Source organism: Dama dama, chromosome 9 (assembly GCF_033118175.1).
Source record: "Dama dama isolate Ldn47 chromosome 9, ASM3311817v1, whole genome shotgun sequence".
Classification (NCBI taxonomy): Eukaryota; Metazoa; Chordata; class Mammalia; order Artiodactyla; family Cervidae; genus Dama; species Dama dama.
In genome coordinates, this window is record NC_083689.1 from 19,002,000 (window position 1) to 19,024,186 (window position 22,187).

At 47.6% G+C, this 22,187-nt stretch overlaps 1 protein-coding gene and 1 long non-coding RNA gene across 3 annotated transcripts in view; one reads left to right on the plus strand and one right to left on the minus strand.

Moving 5' to 3' along the window:
- Positions 1-7,768: 7,768 nt before the first annotated feature.
- On the minus strand, positions 7,769-17,601 carry LOC133061960 (uncharacterized). Its single transcript, XR_009694069.1, has 4 exons — positions 17,483-17,601; positions 12,658-12,923; positions 10,846-10,970; positions 7,769-9,852 (listed from the first exon to the last, which is right to left on the minus strand). It is a non-coding gene; the product is annotated as an uncharacterized LOC133061960 (long non-coding RNA).
- SMARCA4 (SWI/SNF related, matrix associated, actin dependent regulator of chromatin, subfamily a, member 4) overlaps positions 17,490-22,187 on the plus strand; it is a 91,115-nt gene continuing 86,417 nt past the window's right edge. The window contains exon 1 of one of the 2 annotated variants that reach the window (XM_061150339.1): positions 17,490-17,627. The gene's annotated coding sequence lies outside the window, so the exon portion shown is untranslated. The remainder of the gene's footprint in view (positions 17,628-22,187) is intronic. The other variant, XM_061150340.1, reaches the window with a different exon arrangement.

Genomic DNA, 22,187 nt, shown 5'->3' on the forward strand with positions numbered 1-22,187 from the left:
AATCCTAAAGGAAATTAACCCTGAATATTCATTGGAAGGATTGATGCTGAAGCTGAAGCTCCAATACTTTGGCCACCTGATGGGAAGAGTCGACTCATTGGAAAAGATCCTGATGCTGGGAAAGTTTAAAGGCAAAATGAGAAGGCGGCTGGCAGAGGATGAGATGGTTGGATAGCATCACCCACTCAATGGACATGAATTTGAGCAAACTCCAGGAGATAGTGAAGGACAGAGAAGCCTGGCGTGCTGAGTCCATGGGGCTGCAAAGAATCAGACATGACTTAGCGACTGAATAACATTAACAATTGTACATTTATTTTCTATACCCATGAGTCTGTTTCTCTTATGTAAATAAGCTCATCTGTATCATTTTTTTAAGATTCCACAATAAGTGATATCAGATATTTGTCTTTCTTTGTCTTAGTTCACTTAATATGATAATATCCAGGTCCATCTATGTTGCTACAAATGGTATTATTTCATTTTTTTAATGACTGAGTAGTATTCCTTTGTATATATATACCACATGTTTATTTATTCATCTTTTGATGGACATTTAGGTTGCTTTCATGTCTTGGCTATTGTGAACAGTGCTGCTATGAACAGTGGGGTGCAGTTATCTTTTTGAATTAAAGTTTGCTCTGATATATGTCCAGGATTGCAGGATTACATAGGAACTCTATTCTTAATTTTTTTAAGGAACATCCATACTGTTCTCCATAGTGGCTGAAACCAACCTACATTCCCACCAATAGTATAGGAGAGTTCATTTTTCTCCACATCCACTCCAGCATTTATTATTTGTAGACTTTTTGACGATGGCCATTCTGACACATGTGAGGTAATATCTCATTATAGTTTTGATTTGCAGTCCTCTAATAATTAGTGATATTGAACATCTTTTCATGTGCCTGTTGGCCATCCATCTGTCTTCTTTGGAGAAACATCCATTTAGATCTTCTGCCCACGTTTTGATTGAGTTGCTTTTTTGATGTAGAGCTGCATGAACTATTTGTTTATTTTGGAAATTAATCCCTTGCTAGTAGCATCACTTGCAAATATTTTCTCCCATTCTGTAGACTCTTTTCATTCTGTTTATGGTTTCCTTTGCTGTGCAAAAGCTTTTAAGTTTAACTAGGTCCCATTTGTTCATTTTTGTTTTTATTTCCATTCATCTAGGAGATGGATCCAAAAAAATATTGCTGAGATTTATGTCAGAGTGTTCTGCCTAGGTTTTCCTCTAGGAGTTTTACAGTATCTGGCCTTACATTCAGGTCTTTAATTCATTCCAAGTTAATTTTTGCGTATGATGTTAGACAGAACACACTTGATAGTTTATGCTAACTCAGTGACTCATGGTGGACCCCTGGATCGTTTATGCTAACTCGATGACTCAGGGTGGGTGTTGTTCGAACCAGAAAGACCAAACACGTAATTAGATAGTTAGGCCTGGAGTCACAGGATATTAGCCTGACCTCCAAGGAGGGTAGGTGGGGATGGGAGCAGGAGACTGAGCCACTTGGGCAATGATCCGATCATGTAAGGATTCAATCAGTGATTCCTACCGAATGAAACCCCTGAGAAACTCTGAACACTGAAACCTGAGTGTGCTTTCTAGGTTGGCAATAATCTCTGTGAATATTGCGGATGGGTGTGTCTGGAGGATAATGAATCCCTGAGGACATCAGAAACTTCTTGATGTTAATTCTCCAGTGTCACTGCCATGGTCAATGCCGGAGAAATATTTGCCATTTTTTTCTATATGACCTATGTGGTTTTTTTTGTTGTTGTTTATCTTAATTCCTTCACTACTGTCTTCTTTGGTGTTTGATAGATTCTTTTTTCCTAGTGGGCCATTTTCATTCCATATTCCCTTCGGTCTGTTGCTCACCCTTTCTTCCATCTCTTGCCTGAGGTGTCTTTTTAAAAAATATTATTTATTTATTTGGCCACACTGGGGCTTAGTTGTGGTACACAGGATCTTTGTTGCAGCATATGGGATCTTTTTTTAAAAATATAAAGCATTTTTAATTTTTAACACTTACTTATTTGGCTGTCAGATCTTAGTTGCGGTGCACAGACTCTGTAGCTGTGGCCTGTGGGCTTAGTTGCTCCACGGCATGTGGGATCATACTTCCCTAGGGATTGAACCTGCCCGCTCTGCAGTGGAAGCGGGGAGTCTTAGGACTGAACTCATGTCCCCTGCATTGCAAGGCGGATTCTTAACCACTGAACTGCCAGGGAAGTCCCAAGATGCAGGATCTTTAGCTGTGGCACGGGAACTCCTGTGGCATGTGGGATCTAGTTCCCTGGCCAGAGATTGAACTTGGGCCCCCTCCATTGGGAGCTCAGAAGTCTGAGCCACTGAACTACCAGGGAAGTCCCTCGATGTCTTTATAGCTTTTGACAGATGCCACCGGGAAACCGCCCCAACCCTGGCATTGCTTTTGACGGGGGTGAAACAGAAGCACGCCTCTGTACTAGTCCCTGGGGGTAGCGGGACTGAGGGCAGGTCAAAGGCACAACCACGTGTCTTGAGAACGAGATCCACATTGCTCCCCACTCCCCACCTGGGGCAGCATCAGACCCCCAGGTTAAGGTCTCTGGTCAACGAGACCGCCTCCCAGTCCCTTTGATACCAACCGCAAGTTCAGGTTGTCCTTGTGCTTCTGACCGACTGGCTGTAAATCAGAGGTGCCACGGCCCCTCCTTGCATTCAATTATTTTGCTAGAGTGGCTCACAGAACTCAGAGGAACATGTTACTTCCTAGATTACTGGTTTACTACAAAGGTTATGAAAGGATCTGAATCAACAGTTGGATGAACAGATGGACAAGGCAAGGTCCTGAACACAGGAGCTTCTGAGTTGGGGATTTGGCAATCTGGAAGCTCTCAGAATTTTGGGTTTTTCTGGAGGTTTCATCACATATGCAGGATGGAAGAAATCATTGGTAGATGGTGATGGATTCAAACTCTAGCCTCTCCCTTCCCTGGAGGCTGGTGTGGGGGTTAGGAACCAAAAGTTCCAACTTTCTCATCGCAGGCTTGCTTCCCCGGACAACCAGCTCCACCCAACATGCTTGGGTGCTTTCCAAAAGTCCTCATAAACTCAGGTGTGTAGAAAGGCACTTGTTACCACTGTCAAGACATCTTTATTGCTTTTACCGTCTAGGAGGTGCCGAGGGTTTTAGGAGCTCTGTGCCAGCAAAGGGGATGAAGACCAAATATATTGTTCTTACTATTAGTCACAATATCACGGAACACAATTTGAATGTAGAACTAATGAGCAATTCCAGATGAACAGAATGTGAGGGTGAGAGAAAGTGAGGTGGTGAGGAAGACACTGAGAATTTTGGCTTGAACACCTGGAGGGTTGGAGCTGCTGTGGATGGACAAACAAGGCTGTTATTATTGTGTTTCAATTTAATTTAATTTTGTGCTTTTTTTTTTTTTTTGCCACATTGTGTGGCTTATGGGATTCTTGTGCCTGGACCAGGGATTGAACCTGCATTCTTAGCAGTGAAAGTGTGAAGTTCTAACCACTGGACTGCCAGGGAAATCCCGATTACTGTTTTTTAAATGTAAAGTACTACCTTAAAAATAATTAAAAATCATTCATATTTTGGTCTTTCTTCTCACTCAGTAAACACCTTTCAAATTCTAAAGCAAAGGGTCCTATTCATGGCTTGTGCAAAATGCATGGACTGTAGCCCATCAGGCTCCTTTGTCCAAGGGATTCTCCAGGCAAGGATACTGGAGTGGTTGCCATTTCCTCCTCCAGGGGATCTTCCCACCCAGGGATTGAACATGTGTGTCCTCCATTGGCAAGGAGATTCTTTACCACTGAGTCACCTGGGAAGCCCATTCATAGCTCAGATGAATTAATTTATTTAGGGTTTGCTGAGCACCTACTACACACCAACAACTATTAATATTACAGACACATGGGATAAGTCAATGAACAATTCAAAGACCGTTGCTCTCATGGAGCTCAAATGAGAGTGGGAGGGGTGGGGGAGCACAAAGGACAGAGGAGATGACAGTTGGTATAGTTAGTATATTCTTTAAAAATTTTTTTTATTTATTAAAAAAATTATTTATCTGTTTGGCTGCACTGGATCTTTGTTGCAGCATGTGGGATATAGATTCCCGACAAGGGATCGAACCCAGTCCCCCTGCATTTGGGAATGTGGAGTCTTACCCACTGTACCACCAGGGAAGTCCCTAAATATACTACTGACACAGTAAATAAGGAAATCAGAGAGTGCGTTAGAAAGTGGTAAGTGCTATCGAGAAGTGGGGCTGGGAGAGCTAAGTGCTGACAGAGGGGCTGAAATACCCAAAAGGGTGATCGGAGACGTTGGGACTGGAGCAAAAGTCTAAAGGAAGTGAGGGAGGGACTTCTCTGGCAGTCCAGTGGGTCAGATGCCCTGCTTCCACTGCAGGGGGTGAAGGTTCAGTCCCTGGGGAACTAAGATCCTTCGTGCAGCACACAGCAGCCAAAAATAAAAATTAAAAAAATCAATAAAGGAACTGAGGGAAGAGCAATGATTTCTGGAGAGAGGTTGCTCCAGGCAGACAGACAGCAGGTGCAAAGACCCTGCGGCAGGACCGTTCCCAGCAGGCTGGAGGGATGGTGAGGAGGCTGGTGAGCCTGGCGAGCATGAGTGGCGGGGACTGGTGGAGTTGAGGGTACAGGGCCTTGTGGGCCGCAGTCAGGACTTCAGCTGAGGTCAGTGTAGCAACTGAGGCTAATCCTTCTAGCCTAAGTAGATTCCAGAGGCTCTGATTGCAAGAAATGCTGTCTTTTTTTTTTTTTTAATGGAGGATAATTTTGCTTTACAATGTTGTGTTGGCTTCTGCCATATAGCAACGTGAACCAGCCGTTAAGTGCACATATACCCCCTTCCTCCTGATCTTCCCCCGACCCCATTCCTCCCTTCTAGGTTGTCACAGAGCGCCCACCTGTGCTCCCTGTGCCCAGAGAGCAACTTCTCACGAGCTACCTATTTCACACATGGTAATGGATGTGTTTCAGTACTACTCTCTTAATCCATCCCCGCCTCGCCTTCCCCTTCTGTGCCTATACGACTGTTCTCTATGTCTGCATCTCTATTCTTGCCCTGCAAACAGGTTCATCAGTGCCATTTAAGAAATGCTGTCTTTACCTTGCCCTAGTTGTGGTGCTGGAGAAGACTCTTGAGAGTCCCCTGAACAGCAAGGAGATCAAACCAGTCAGCCTTAAAGGAAATCAGTCCTGGATATTCATTGGAAAGACTGACTCTGGAGCTGAAGCTCCAATCCTTTGGCCACCTGATGAGAGGAGACGACTCACTGGAAAAGACCCTGATGCTGGGAGAGACTGTGGGCAGGAGCAGAAGGGGGCAACAGAGGGTGAGATGGTGGGATGGCAAATAATGCCATCTGCAGCAATACAGATGGACCTAGAGTCTGTCCTACTGAGTGAAGTCAGTCAGACAGAGGAGAAATATCTGACATGCCTTATACATGGAGTCTAAAAAGAAATGACACAAATGAACTTATTTACAGAAAGAGACTCACAGACTTAAGAGAATGAACTTACAGTTGCGGGGGCAGGGCAAAAAATGGGGGGAAGGGATAGTTAGGGAGTTTGGGATGGACCTGTACACAGCGCTATATTCAAAATGGATAACCAACAATGTCCTACTATATAGCACATGGATCTCTGCTCAGTGTTATGTAGTAGCCTGGATGGGAACGGAGTCTGGGGGGGAATGGACACATGTGTATGTTTGGCTAAGTCCCTTTGCTGAAACTGGACCTGAAACTATCACAACATTGTTGATCAGCTATACTCCAATACAAAATAAAAAGTTGGAAAAAAAAAAAGAAAAAGACCTAGTGAGAAGTCCTGGGGAGAAAATCCAGGGGAGCCCAAGACAGTGAAGCCCTTCCCGAGGAGAAGCAGCACAGCAGAGGGCCCACCCCTCCATGCCTTTCCCAGGGGCCCCCTGCTGACAGGTGCTTATGTGCAGGTCATGTTGGAGGAGGCCCCGCTTGGGCAGAGCAGAGATGGCCTTTGTTTCTCCAGTTCAGTGTTGGACAACCTGTTCTACCACAGTCTGGCGGATGCCACGCCCCGGCTTAATTTGCACTGGAGAATGAGGTCAGTGGAAGAAAGGGAGAAGATGGCGTGGGAGAGGCAAAGAGGAGGCAGATGGAGGGGGGGCCAGGTGAGAGCGCCACCTGGTTCTGTCACACCTAGGCCTGCTTTATAATGTCTCAGCCTTTTAATACGCCGTCTAGGTTGGTCACTGCTTTTTTCCCAAGGAGCAAGTGTATGTATGTCCTGGTGTTCACCTGTTTCTAGTCTGTTTTGGTTGGTGATTGATGGCTAATGTTATGTGTCAATTTGACTGGGCTGAGGTGCCCAGTCATGTGGTCAAATGCTATCCTGGATGTTCCTGTGAGGGTGTTTTTGGATGAGATTCACATTTTAAATCAATAGACTCTGAGCAAAGCAGATTGCTCTTCATAATGCAGGTGGGTCTTGCATAATCAGCTGAAGGTATGACTAGGCCAAAAGACTAACTCCCCCAAGCAATAGGGGATTCTGCTGGCAGATTGCCTTGGGAGCGGAACTGCAGTATTAGCTCTTTCTGGGTCTCCAGACTGATGACCCATCTTGCAGATGCTGGATTTGCCAGTTTCCTTAATCACTTGGGCTTCCCAGGTGGCTCAGTGGTCAAGAATCCGTCTGTCATTGCAGGAGAGGGGGGTTTCCATCCTGGGCCAGGAAGATACCCTGGAGGAAGAAATGGCAACCCACTCCAATCTCTGTTGCCTGGGAAATCCCATGGACAGAAGAGACTGGTGGGTTACAGTCTATGGGGTCACAAAAGAGTCAGACATGACTGAGCATGCATGCTCCTTCTCCTTGATCACTTGAGCCAATTCCTTAAAATCAATCTTGTATTAGTCTACTCAGGCTGCCGTACCAACATATCATAATTTAGGTGGCCTCAAAAACAGAAAAACATTTTTTTCACAGTTCTAGATGCTGAGACATCCCAAGATCAAGGTGCCAGAAAATTCAGTTTCTAGAGAGGGCTCCCCTCTTGGCTTGTAGATGGCCACCTCCTTGCTGTATGCTCACATGGCAGACTTAGAGATGGAGATGGAGGGAGAGGGGAGAGACAGAGAATAAGACTGTTGTCTGGTGTCTGCTCTTATAAGCACACTAATCCTATCATATCAGAGCCTCACCCTCATAACCTCATTTAACCTTAATCACCTCCTTCTAGGCCCTCGTCCAAATATAGTCACAGTAGGAGTAACAGCTTCAACATGTGAATTTTGGGGGACACAATTCAGTCCACATCAAACCTCTTTCCATCCATGTACACATCCCATTGGCTCTGTTTCTCTGGGAAACCTGGATTACAGAGGTGAGATGAGATCTAAATAAACCAACCCAAGCTCTCTCAGTCACGGACCACTAGCACAGGTGATGCTGGCCACTGGGGTTCCCCTTCCCTCTCTGGCTCTGTCACCTGAGCCAGAGGCAGCTGACTCCTGCCCCACCGCTAGCCTGCATTTTCTTTTGCTCCCATCACTGGCTGCAGTGGTTGAAGGCATGGCTACCAGAGTCCATCAACCTGGCTGTGACCAGGCCAGCTCTGTAAGGACTGTGTTGACCTTGGGTAGATTATTAACCTTTTCTCTGCCTCAGTTCCCACTATAACGTGGGGGCAATGGTAGGAGATGCAGTGAGGGTTAGGTACATATATGGATATGGATGTATAGGTTTTAGATGAACAGACTTTATTTTTCAAAGATATATTTAGCTGCGTCACGTGGGATCCTTCACTGCGGTGCATTAACTCTCAAGTTGTGGCGTGCGGGCTCAGTAGTTGGGGCGCACACACCAGGGGTCAAACTCACATCCCCTGCACTGCAAGGGGGATTCTCAACCACTAGACCACCAGGGAAGTCCCCAGACTTTATTTTTTAGAGCACTTTTAGGTTGACAAAAAATTGAGCAAATAGTATACAGTTTCCATGTATCTCCTCTCCCCATCAACCCTCTATCCCATAGTTTCCAGTTTCCCTTATCATTAACATCTTGCATTAATGTGAAACACTTTCTACAACTGAAATTGGTTACAACTGAATCAATATGGATACATTACTATTGGCTAAAGTCCATGGTTCACATTAGGGTTCACGCATATTGTTGCATTTTCCATTTTTAAAAAATAGGCTTTAATTTTTAGGGCAGTTTTAGGTTCACAGCAAAACTGAGCAGAAAGTACAGAAAAAACAGTACAAGTTCCTTATCGCCCCTGCCCTCCTCACATGCACAGCCTCCCCCACTGTCAACAGCCCCCATCAGAGTGGTACATTTGCTGCAATTGCTATACCTGCATTGACACATCGCCATCACCCACAGTTTATATCAGGGAAAACCCTGTGTTGCACATTCTATGGGTTTGGGCAAATGACATGTATCCATCACTGACTGTATCATATAGAATGGTTTCACTACCTCTCTCTCACCCCCAACCCCAGGGGGAGGGTTTCCTTTTACATTCTCCGGTTTTGCCTCTTCCAGAATTGTCATAGAATTAGAATCACACGGTATATAGCCATTACAGACTGGCTTCTTTCACTCAGAAATACGCAATTAAGGTTCCTCCATGTCCCCTATTTTTTTGGCCATGCTGCGAGGCATGCAGAATCTTAGTTCCCAGGCCAGGGATCGAAACCATGCCCCTGCAGCGGAAGTATGGTTGTGGGAAGTGGCAAGCGGGCTGCCTGGTTTGGTCTTACTTCTCTGCAGTGCTAACATTCCACTGTCTGGATTTATCACAGTTTGTTTATACACTCATTTATCGAGGAGCATCTTGGCTGCCTCCAAATTTTGGCAATTATGAATAAAGCAGGTAGAAACACTCGTGTGCAGGTTTCTGTGTGGACCTACGTTTTTAATACATTTGGGTAAATACTGTGGAGCAGGATTGCGAGATGATAAGAGTACAGCTTTTCCTTTTATTTACTTATTTTATTTTTGGTTGTGCTGGGTCTGTGTTGCTGCATGGGCTTTTTCTAGTTGCAGCAGGTGGAGGCTACTCTCCAATTGTGGTGTGCGGGCCTCTCATTGCGGTGGCTTCTGTTGAGGAGCCACAGGATCTAGGGTTTGCGGGCTTCAGTAGTTGTGGCACTCAGGCTTAGTTGCTCCGCAGCATGTAGAATCTTCCCGGACCAGGGATTGAACCTGTGTACCCTGCATTGGCAGGAGGATTTGTAACCGCTTGTGCCCCAGGCAAGTCCAAGGATATGTTTGGTTTTGTAGGAAATTGCCAAATGGTCTTCCAAGGCGGTGGTACCGACTAGCATTTCCACTACATTTAAATTTACAGATTTCCAGCTTAGGGTAACAGCTGGCACCCAGGAAATGCTATGCAAGTGTTAGCTGTTGTTGCTCATACTAATTTCTGGTCCTTCAACAGTGGCTTGGCTTACTAAGCTCATCCTTTCAACACCTTTGAAAAAGGATTCCCTCCTGTGCCTCTATCTTTCCCAGCAGAGGAAGGGTGTCTAACCAGTCTGGGGTGGGGATGGAAGCTAAATCTAAGCCAAGTCCTCCTGTGAGACGCCAGGGAGGGAGGCAGAGAGGTGGCATTCAAGCTGGGGTTGTTCAGTCACTCAGTCGTGTCTGACTCTTTGCGACCCCATGGACTGCAGCACACCAGGCTTCCCTGTCCTTCACTGTCTCTCGGAATTTGCTCAGACTCATGTCCATTGAGTTGATGATGCCATCCAACCATCTCATCCTCTGTCACCTCCTTCTCCTCCTGCCCTCAGAGGCTAGAACAGGACAAAAGGGGACCTGCATTAGGTGTGCAGGGCTGCTGTTCCCAAGCAGGTAGAGGAAGATTTGCCGTGGGGAGTGGGGTGGGCAGGACAGGGCAGAGCCTTGTGGGCCTGCGACGTCACAAAGCCAGGGCCTGTTTCTGAGCCATTCAGGGTTTATTTAAAGTAAGCAGGTGCAGACTTCCCTGGTGGTCCAGTGGTTAAGAACCCATCCTCCAATGCAGGGGACATGCTTGCAATGCCAGTTCTCAGGCCCTGCCCCTGGTCTGCTGACCAGAGTGGGTGGGGGCCCCCTGCCTGTTCGGAGGCCCTCAAGAAGATTCTGATAGACACACTAGTAGTGTGTCCTCTAGTACACGTTTACATCTGGAGTTTAAAAAAATGGTCACGTTGAATTAATCACGTGGCTTCACTAGCTGTAAATTACTCACCAGACTCACCCTCGCCTTTCCTATTGGTAGGCAGGTGGGCTAAGTATCTGGTGTATACTTGCCACTGAAATGATTGCTCCCTCACTTGTTCACAGACCATACAGATGGCAAGGCTCACCTGGGGCACTTCATTTTTTTGGCTGCACTGAAAGACTTGGAAAATCTTAGTTTCCTGACCAGGGATTGAACTCATGCCCTCAGCAATGAAAGCGTGGAGGACTAACCACTGGACCACTCGGGAATTTTCATTCCTTGGGCACTTTTTTATTTATTTATCTTTGATTGGACGAGGGCTTTGTTGCTGCATGTGGGTTTTCTCTAGTTGCGGTGCACGGGCTTCTCACTGCAGTGGCTTCTCTTGTTGTGGCTCATGGGCTCTAGAGCGCACAGGCTTAGGTGTCCTGAGGCATGTGGGATCTTCCCAGACCAGGGATTGAATCTGTGTCCCCTACACTGCCAGGCAGATTCTTAACCACTGGACCACCAGGGAAGCCCCCTGGACATGTTCTATGAAAAAAATTTCTAGAGCTCCACCAGATAGAGTCTCAGAACTTACAGAAAATTCTCCAAGCCTGTGTTTTGAACTAATCTCCTCTTGGCGATTCACCACACAGGTTAATGTTTCTTTGTCCATTTCTTTAGAACAGAAACCTCCATGGGGGCAGAGGAGTTGCACAGTACCTGAAAATAAATTAAACAATGGGTTATATCACTTTTATTGAATTGTCTCCTAAAAAAAAAATCACTTACATTGAACTCCTTCCCAGCTGGCCCAGTGGTACAGAAACTGCCTGCTGATGCAGGAGATGCAAGAGACTTGGGTTCAATCTCTGGGTTGGGAAGATGTTCTAGAGAAGGAAATGGCAACCCAGTCCAGTATTTTTGACTGAAAGATTCCACTGACAGAGGAGCGTGGGGGGGCTACAGTCCATAGGGTCACAAAGAGTCAGATACGACTGAGCATGCACACACACATAAACACCTCCAACATGACTGTAGCTCCCAGAAGGCAGGACGGCTTTCCTTTTGCTTTTTAAAATTTATTTGGCTGTGCCAGCTCTTAGTTGCAGCATGTGGGATCTAGTCCTCCGACCAGAGATCGAACCTGGGCCTCCTGCATTGGGAGCTCAGAGTCCTAATCACTGGACCACCAGGGAAGTCCCCTCCTTCAAATTTTCTTCCAGCGACTAAGGTATGATTACGACAGAGAAGGAACCCAAAATATTACAAGATGTATCTTCTTCAACTTGCTCATCTGTTCATTTGCCCAGATTTGCATAAACACCAGAAGTCAGACGAAGGTAAATAAGTGGATGTGATACACAGTTCGTGGCATAAAGCTGAGGGCAGAGAGTTCTGCAGACTGCAGAATATTGTGCATTGTTTCTCCAGATGTTGACGGAGGGTGATGCCATTAGAGTTAGGCTGTCCCCTCTTACTGATTGGGAAGGAGGAGGAAGCTGCAATTACTGAGTGCACTGACCGGATCTCACAGCGGCTCCTGTTGACTCTGCAGGGTAAATACCCAGGAAGGCCACAGAGAGTATCATTACACACATACTCACACAAGAGCAGGAGAGACCAAACAACCCAAACAAATATGGAAGGCCACGGAGGTCTTTTTTTTCCTTTACATTTTTCAAGCAACAACAAAATAATTTCTTTTGCTCAGTTCACTGCGTAACAATTTCTACCCAATCCATTACACAAGAATCTTTTTTAAAATTAATTTTTATTGGATTATAGTTGATTTACAATGTTGTGTTAGTTTCAGGTATACAATGAAGTTTCAATTATACATATATATAGATCCACTCTTTTTAAATTCTTTTCCCATATAGGTCATTATAGAGTATGAGTATAGAGTATTATAGAGTTCCCTGTGCTATACAGTAGGTTCGTATTAGTTACCTATCTTATAGTACTGGGGATATGTCAATTCCAATCTCCTAATTTATCCTTTCCCTCCCCTTTCCCCCTTGGTAATCATAAGTGTGTTTTCTACATCTGTGACTTTGTATGGTTGGAGCCTGTTTTCCTTGTAACGTTATCCTAAGCTTCTCCCTTCCTCCTCTGGATAGAAGTTTCAACACATCCGAGAAAATGCAAGTGATCTGCAGCTTTGCTTTATTTGTTGTTTAGTCCCTAAGTCGCTTCAGTCATGTCTGACTCTTTGCAACCCCATGGACTGTAGCCCACCAGGCTCCTCTGTCCATGGAATTCTCCAGGCATGAATATTGGAGTGGGTTGCCATTTCCTTCTCCAGAGGATCTTCCTGACCAACCCAGGGATCGAACCTGCATCTCCCACATTAGGGGCAGATTCTTTACCACTGAGCCACCAGGGAAGCCCCCCAAATAAAACATACCTATAAAACACCTACAAAACTATGAAAAATGTGGATAGTTAGTTTTGACCTGTAGTTGCAGAAAGTGACATAGTTCGCTGCAAGTGTAACACGATATTCTTGATCATCTGCTGAGCTGATTTAAAACTTGGGCTTCCAGCTAAAAGAAATCTATTGCCCTGGGTTTGTAATTTGGAGGATGGCTTCTTGTTTTCTGCACAGTACATCTCATTGGTTGATTTGGGTAAACAGTTTTCTTGTGATGCTCATTTTTCAGGGCAGTAGATCTGTTTGAGGAATAAATATATGTTTGGTTAATAAATTAGCAGTTTTATACCTAAGTAAGATCTGAAGATCTACTCAAAAAAGTATTTCCTAAAGGAAATCAACCCTGGATAGTCATTGGAAGGACTGATGCTGAAGCTTCAATACTTTGGCCACCTGATGCAAACAGCTGACTCACTGGAAAAGACCTTGATGCTGGGAAAGATTGAGGGCAGGAAAAGAAGGGGGCGACAAAGGATGAGATGGTTAGATAGCAACACCGACCTGACATGAATCTTAGCAAACTCTGGGAGATGGTCAAGGCCGGGGAAGCCTGGTGTGTTGCAGCCCATGACGTTGCAGAGTCAGACACAACTCAGCAATGAACAACGGCAGCATTCACTTTACTGTGGCAAATGAAGAGTAAGCATTTCACATTTTCACCCACTGGATGTGGGTGAGCATTTTATTTCACGACCTTGATGTTGAGTCAAAAGGGAGAAGTCCATTTTCTCTGTAATGGTTCATCTTGTGTGTCTGTTTGGCTGGGTCATGGCACCCAGCCATTTGGTTAAACACGAGTTCCTATGTTGCTGCGGAGACTTTTTTCAAGATGTGATTCATGTTTATTTTATTTTATTTTTTTTTGTGATTCATGTTTAAATCGGAGTCACGATGTTGAGTCAAACTGTGGACCCTCCATCGTGTGGATGGGCCTCATCCAACCACATATAAGGCAAAGACTGAAGATTCCCCAAGAAGAAGGTCTCAAGACTGTGGCACAGAAACCTTGCCTGAGTTTCCAGCCTGCTGCCCTGTGGGATTCAAACTCAAACACTGCAGCATCCTCTCTTCCCTGAATTCCCAGCCGCTGGCCTGCCCTACAGATCAAACTTTGGACTTGCCAGATCCTAAAAGCCCTGGATGCTGGGAAGGACTGAAGGTCAAATGAGAAGGGGGTGGCAGAGGATGAGATGGTTGGATGGCATCAACGACTCTAGGACATGAGTTTGAACAAACTCCGTTAGACAGTGAAGGACAGGGAAACCTGCTGTGCTGCAGTCCATGGAGTCACAGAGTCAGACATGACTGAGCAACTGATCAACAACAGTCCTGTGAGCCAGTTCCTTAAAATAAACATCTTTCTCATTTATCTATATAAATATATATTAATATATATATGTGTGTGTGTTCTCTTTCTCTCCATATGTATATATGCTTCATTTCTCCAGTGAAACAGAATCAACAGGATGTATGTATGTGTGTGTGTGTGTATATATCTGGGATTTCCCAGGTGGCTCAAGTGGTAAAGAACTCACCTGCCAGTGCAGGAGATGTGGGTTTGATCCCTGGGTCAGGAAGATCCCCTGGAGAAGGAAATGACAACCCACTCCAGTATTTTTGCCTGGAGAATCCCATGCACAGAGAAGCCTGGCGAGCTAGTCCATGGGGTCGCAGTCAGACATGACTGGCCATGTGTGCATGTATATGTATATCCAACATCCTATTGATTCTGTGTCTCTAGAGAACTCTGACACATCCTCTGAGTCACACGGGAAGCTCCTACCTAATAGGGCCACAGATACCAGAGGGTGTAGATGTGAATGCAGACTCTGAGACTGCTAAGACCAACTGGGAATTTTATTTGTGCTGTGTGGGGAGTGATGCTGCAAACATCTGGACTGCTACACCCCTCTTTGCATCCTTGTGCCGCACAGCCTCCTCACGCCCCATCTGGCCCTGTCCTGCCCACTGGGGAAGGCGGGAGGGGCAGCTATCTTTGTAACAGGCGGTATATGGGAAGAGTGTCTGAGACCTGGACACAGGAGATGAGGGGTGGAGCCTAAAGCTGTGACTTCACGCTAGGCATCTCCCTAGTGGCATTTGAGATGCCACAGGTGTACTACTGAGGCCTCAACAAGCATCTTATAAACTCTGATTTTGTGTGAGAGGCAGTGTGGGCCACGGGAGAGCGCTCCTGCAGCTTCTTTTCCATGCGCCAGTCACTAGGTGCTGTGCTAGGTGCTGGAGACAGACACAAAGCTTATGTTCCAGCGTGCAGGATAAGTGCAATGGAGAAAAAATCACCTGGGGATGTAGGAGGTTGCATCTATAACATTACAGAGATTCTCTGGGAGACACAGCCACGCAGGGGTCAGAAGCACATGTGCAAAGGCCCTGGGGCAGGAATGTGCCAGGACTGAATATTAATTGCCCACGAAGCCATGCCCTCCCTGGCTACTGCAGATCTCCCCCGACACAGCCACAAGAGCTGTCCTCTGTTCCCACGCTCCCTTCCCTCTTCAGGACATCCCTCTTTGCACATCCTGTTTCCTCCACCGAGTGCCCTCCTCCTTTGGGTCTTGGCATATGGAGAGTTTGATCTGACTTCTCAATCCCAGGAAGACCCCGTATTATGATCTCATCAACCCCCGGGCTTTTCTTCCAACGCACTTAGATTTTCCTATCAAGTATTATTAGCGTGATCGGCGTGGGAGACTGTTAGCTGAACTCATGGACTGTCTGCTCCAAGGGCCAGAACCCTGCCTGCTCAGTGCATCACCGCGGGACTAAAACCAGCTCAGCGTTTTTGGGTTTTTTGGCCGGGTCAGGTCTTAGTTGCAGCATGCAGGATCTTTTGTTGCAGGGCACGGAATCTCTAGTTGTGGCTCTCAGGCTTATTTGCTCTGCAGCATGTGGGATCTTAATGGCCCAACCAGGGATCGAACCTGCTTGCGTCCCCTGCATTGCAAGGCGAACTTTTTTTTTTCTTTCTTTTTTAAAATTTATTTTTAATTGGAGGATAACTGCTTTACAATGTTGTATTGTTTTTTGTGCAAGGTGGATTCTTAACCACTCGACCACCAGGGACGTCTCCTGCTCAGCATTTAAGATGTTGAAAGCACTTTATAGAAATATTGCTTGAATGAATGAGACAGGCCAAAATCCAGACCCCAGTTGCCCATTTCCTGTCCATTATCCAACATCACAAGCTGAGGCACTGAGAGCTCCTCCGTGGCCTGTTTTCATGGATTCCTCATAACCAAACCTTTGGAGATGAGTGCTGTCACTGTTTCCACTTTACAGGTGAAGAAAGAGATGTGTGGATGCATCCAGTAAACTTGCCTGGCATCCCCCAGGTACTAACAAGAGTTAGGTTTTCAATGTAGATCTTTTTGGCTTCAGGCCAAGATATCAGCTGCTGCTCTATGCTCTAAGGGCCTCACCTTGGGCTTGGAAAGGCCCAAAGAGCTGATGATACACACTCCATAGAAGCTAATATATTTTCAATTAAAAAAAAATATTTTTAAGGTATCTAGGATGTAGCAGAGGGTGGCACCACACTAGATATCGGGTATTCACTAGGGACTAAAATTGACAACATCGTGCCATTTAAATTGAGGTTAGGGAGACAGATATTAAAGGGGTTACCCAAGAAATGTGAAAGGAAGGAAAAGGAGGTGGTGATCAAGAGGAGGCAAGGCCAGGGGAGGTGATGAGTCAGCTGAGACCTGAAAAATGAGGAAGAGCAGGCCTGAGAGAAGCAGGGGTAGGGAGTCACAGGCTGTGGGACTTGGCCCCGGGGACCGTTTGTCCAGTTGTGGGGCTAGAAACAACGTATACAGACTCAGAGATGCTTTCAAAATTTAAGAGATGAAGCCTCCTACAGTCTCTGGGCCTTCACACGTGGAAAGACTCTCTCTTACTGCTTTCATGTCTTGACTCAAATGTCTTCGCAGCGAGTCTTTCCCTAGATGCCCCATTTAAAACTTCCCCGACACTTCACGAGTCCATTTCAACACAGTGTATTTTACTCAAGAGTTTTCTTGCCTCGCGCCTGCCTCTCCCACTAAACCATGAGCACCACAGAGACTGAGATTTCTCTTCGGTACTACAGCACCTCAGCCTGGGGCAGGTCAATGGATATCTGCTAAACTAATAGCCCTAGGTAAGTTTTGCGGACAAAGTAGCCACGGTCTCTGCCGCCAGGCTTTGCCGAACGGGCACCGCCATCATCGGAATAGGGATCAAAGCGGTTCATCGACCTGCACTTGGCCCAGAGGCCGGCTCTGCTCATCCCCGGCCCAGCCTGTCCGCCTCCTGCCTTCATGCACGACCTTGGAAGCCTCACTTCTGAGTCTCAGGGTCCCTTGGCCACGTTTTCCCCGCAGACCTCTCCACCACCCATCCCATCCCCCAACCTCTCCCGCTGCCACCTACACCACCACCACCGCCGCAGTGCCGCCTGCTCTGCGCATGCTCGGCGGCGTTGAGACTCGCGGCGTGCGAGGACGGAGACCACCGCGCGCAGGCGCATGACCGTCCCGCACAGAGTGGGGAGGCGCGTCGGGCGCTCTAGCTCTCTCTGGCCCCACCCACCTCTCCCCGACTGCCCCGGCTAGACGCGCACGCGCGCTAGGAGCGGAAGGGCGGGCGGGCACGCGCACGAGGACGGGCCAGCAGCGGAAGCGAGAGAGGGAGTTCGTGGTGGGGGGAGGGGAGGTGGCGAGTGCGCGCGCAGCGGGGGCGCGGGCAGCGTGGGGGGGCGGCTGAGGCAGGCGGGCGCGCGCGCGAGGCTTACCCTCGCTCGGCGGCGGCGGCGGCGGCGGCGGCGGCGGCGGTTGCTTCTTTGTTTCGTGAAGAGAAGCGAGACGCCCATTCTGCCCCCGGCCCCGCGTGGAGGGGCGGGGGCGGCGCCGGGAAGGCGACGGCGCCAGCGACTCCCGGTAAGGAACGCGGGTCGCGGGGGGAGCGCGGCGCGGGGCTTGGGAGGACGGTTTGAATGGAGCCGGGGCGCCGAGGGGGGAGGGGGCCGCCGGCGCCCGGAGCGGGGCCGGGGTACGGCGGCGCCCGAGGGTCAAGAAGCCTGGCCGGCACCGCGCGCGCGGGGAAGGCCACAGGCAGCGAGGCCTCGGCGACTACAGTATCCGCGGGCCGGCGGGGTGGGGGCCCGGGCCGCGTGGAGGCCGCGCGCCCCCCGCGCGCGCTCTCGCCGGGGTCGCTGGACAAAGCGCGTCGCCCGGTCGGCGGTCCAGGGGCCCACATCCAGGTGTCCGCCGGGGCTGCAACAATAGCCAGGCGTCCGGGCTTTTCTGGTTACGTTCTAACGGGTCCGACTCGAATGTTGCTTTTTGGCGAGGTTGCAGTCGGAGCTCAATAGAAAAAACCCCAGGTGTGTCCAGCGTCGCCCGGACACGAACATTAGCAGCCCCCCTGGGTTAGCCGACCTGAATTTTTATTTTTAAAAATGTCGCGTCGTTTTAGATTTTCAAGGAAAGGTAAATAACTCTGCTAACCCCTCGCAAGTAGTGACTTGAGAACGTTTGCCCCGAAGCCGGGGGTCGGCAGCAGTGGGGGAGGACGGGGAGAACTGTTTGCTGTTGAAAGTATTGTTTTAGTTTTGCATCCTTTCCCCTTTCTTCCAATCGATTTTTCAGATTAAGGTGTTTTATTAAAACGTGAATCTTTCAGGAGAAGGTGTTTTGTGAAGGTCTTGAAGACACTAGTCTTGATGTTTTTTCCCCCTAGTGAATCATTGGGGAAAGTAGGGAATAAGCAGTGAGAGCCACTTCCTAGGAATTTGAAACAAGTTTTCACTTTCAAATGACAGGCCTGATTCGAGTTTGACTCCTGGCTGTTGCTGGTCACTTCGCTGTGTGACAGGAGGCAAATATCTTAATCTTTGGGAACCTCTCAGTGTCCTCATGTGTGAAATGAGAATAATGGCACAAATGGAGCTGGTGAAAGCCTGTAAAATGGTTCCTGTCAAGAGGGAAGCCCTATTGTTGTTCAGTCCAATCTCTTCCTTTCTTGTTCAACACATACTTGTTGAGCCCCAACTGAGTGTTTGGTAGTTGGAAGTTGGGTGCGCAGAGGGGCCTGTTCAGTCTTGTAGGGGAACAGGTGGTAAACGTGGGAACAGCTGGAGGCCTGTCATGTGTGAGGAACACAGCTGATGGGTGTGAGTGGTGGGAACCAGACATCAGGGTAGCTGCATGGAAGAGGGGGCCTTTACTCAGGGTTAGGGAGGACCCCCAGGTTGTGTTTGACCACCCGGGACCAGTCGTTGCTCCCCTCTGCTACTTTTGCACATGGTCATCTTGAACCTTTCTTGTGTTAGGAGTTACTCCAGTTTGTAATTACACATCTCTTCTCCAAGGGCCATCAGAGCTGTCTGTGTAATCTCCTTTAGTGTACCCTGGCCCAGTGTGTAGGAGGTCCTTTGCGAACATTTGTGGATGAAGGAGGAGGGTATTCTTGAGGATTGAGTAGCCTTGTGTGTGAAGTACTTGGCCCAGGACTTGAGGGTGAGTTGCAGACAATAAATACTAGTTGCTCATGCTGTGTTTTGCTTTGTTTTTTAATTTTTTTCTAAAGCTTTCCAGGCCATTTTCCCCAAACCTCATTCCCCCAACAGTGAGGGTGTGGGGTGGTGGTTAATAGGAGGTGGTGTTGTGAAGTTCTAGTTCTGGAATTAGACCTCCCGGATTCACAGTCAACTCTAAATTCTAGTTTGACCTCAAGACACTTAGCAGTAGGTTCCCCCACTTGAGAAACAGATATGACAGTGGTGCCAGCTCAAAGAATTGTTGTGAGGGTTGAAAAGATAGTATGGGAAGTGGCTTAACGCGCTGCAGAGTCTGGCATGTAATGAGCTCTCAGCTTATCGGAGGTGGTTTTGTTTATATGTATGTATTTGTAAATTAACTGTTCAGAAAACTAAAAATATAAGAGTCATTCTGTATCCCAGAAACCCCAGGTTTGATGTGCAGGTTATATACATTTTCCTAATTTTCTTTAAACTCAATCTATATACGACTATGAAAATAATAAGCGTTCCTCCTCATGCCACTTGAAATCATTTGTGCCCAGCCTTTCACGGGGGCTTCCCTGGTGGCTCAGTGGTAAAGAATCCTCCTACCAAGGCAAGAGATGTAGGAGACGTGGATTCAGTCCCTGGGCCGGGAAGGTCCCCTGGAGGAGGGCTTGGCAACCCACTCCACCATTCTTGCCTGGAGATTCCTGGACAGAGGAGCCTGGTGAGCTACCGTCCATGGGGTCGCAGAGTCGGACACAGTTGAGCGAACACGCCAGCCCTTCAGGAGATGTTGATCTTGCAGGTTTTTTGGGGGGGTGTGTTCATCATGGGGTGACCTCATCACCCCACCTGCAGCTTTGGTGCAGGGCAGTGCAGTGGTCTCCAGACTTTCTGTCAGTGAAAAGCATGCCAACATAAACACATATTTAGTTTTTTAAAACACATAATTTATTTATATGCCTTTGCTTCTCTTGTGGGCCCTCAAAACGTTGGGAGGTAACCGTAGACCAGCTTCCGGTCCTCACTGTTTATCAGATGTGGGGGGGGGGGGGGGGACTCAGTGTGTTGGGTGAATATCCCATGAGAACTTTCTGCCAGTGAAGAAACTGAGGTCCAGGCATATTTCACCAGGGCCTCTGGGGTTGAACATCCAAGTCTGACTCCTGGGTTGGCTAGTTTCCCTCTTGTTGCCTCCAAGAAATGGGGTAAGTCCTCAGGAATGATGGTTGATTTTGGCCTGGGTCATCAGGGCTGCCGTGGCTCAGGGGGCATTCAGATTGACCCCAGACAGAGCACAATGTCCATGGCGCCCCCTGGAGTTGTGCAGGAAGTGGCCCACCCACGCATTCCTTGTTCGTATAGGGAACAGGCATGCACCTGCTATTAATCTGGTGCTGCTGGGGGCTGGGGGTTCAGCCAAGAACACGCAGGCAAGGACCCTGTCCTCATTCATTCATATCCATCTCCTTATGGAGATGGACCAGCAAAAAGGGCTGGTCCAGTAATAGTACCCAACGTGTACGATTGTTGCAAGGACTAAACAATAGCAAAATGGTGGATGACCAATGTTAAGTGCTTAGGAAAGCGCCTGACACACAAGAGTAAACAGTTTGTCGCTGTTGTTATTTATTTATTAGGATCCCAACAACATCCTAGCGGGTTAAGATACAGAATAGAGTTTTGCCCCATTGCAGTAGTTTCATATGTTTTCAAAGTGGTAGAAAAGGAATGGGTGCCTCCATCTCGTATTTAATAATTTTAAAATGCTGTGCTTTGCAGTTTCACCATACGGCATTGGAAAGAGGGAAGTGTGTTAGGTGGCTTGGATTTTGAAAAACATAAAATGTTGTCCGTTTCACATGTCTCCTCGTAACTTGATTGGAACGCTGGAGAATCAAAGGTTTTTTTAAAAAAAATAAAAAGAATGCACAAAACCTACTCTAAAAGGGAAGTAACAGCACGGGAATATTGGTGAGGGGAGGGGTCTGAGGGTGAATCTATGAGAACTGAGTTGAGGTCATGTGAGCTCTTGTCTTCCAGGTGTCATCCCTAAGAAGCAGGAAGCTCATCGGTGTGATCAGTGATATCTTCCTGTTTGCTCTTGTGTGCTTAGTCGTCAGTCGTGTCCAACTCTTTGTGACCCCATGGACTGGAGCCCGCCAGGTGCCTCTGTCCATGGAATTTCCCAGGCAAGAATACTGGAGTAGGTTGCCATTTCCTACTCCAGGGGATCTTTCCGACCCAGGGATCGAACCCCCATCTCCGGGAAATTTTTCAGGATATGGATTTGATGGGCATGAGAAAGTAGGCCTCTGCTCATCTTCCTGAGCGGAAAGGGGCCTGGAGCTGCCTCAAGGCGTAGCTGGGTTTCTTGGGGGATTCCGTTTCCCACAGCAGAGGGAGGGGAAGGGTTGTAGCCAATTCCCTCCAGTTCCCCTCAGGGAATGGACTTTGCTGCCCTGGCGCCTTCCTGGAAGCCAAGACTGGTTTCCAGAGCTTGGTTTTGGGGCTCTGTTACTTTGCCTAAGGGTCGTGTATTCATTTTTGTGTGTGGACACTTGTAACCGGGAGCAGTCTGAGTTTTGCTCACTGTGAAGTCTACCAGCTCCTGGAGTGTGACAAAGAGGAAGGTCTTTCCCATTGAGGACCTGCTATAGAGCCCGGGGGATTATACTCAGTATTTTGGCATAGCCCATAGGGGAAAAGAATCTGAAAAGGGTTATGTACAAATATCACTGTGTTGTACACCTGAAGCTAACACATGGTAAATCAACTAGACTGCAATTTAAAAAAAAAAGAGGATGGGCTTTAACGTGGCTCCCTGGGGTGGTGTAAGTTCTCCTTTCACTGGCAAGTCATGCCCCGCTGGTTCAGGAAGCAGGTGGCCGTGTGGCAGTTGCTGCCTCACCTGGTACTGTGAGAGACGGAAGGGGGCAGGGTTTGCCCCAAAAGCCTCAGTATAGTGGGA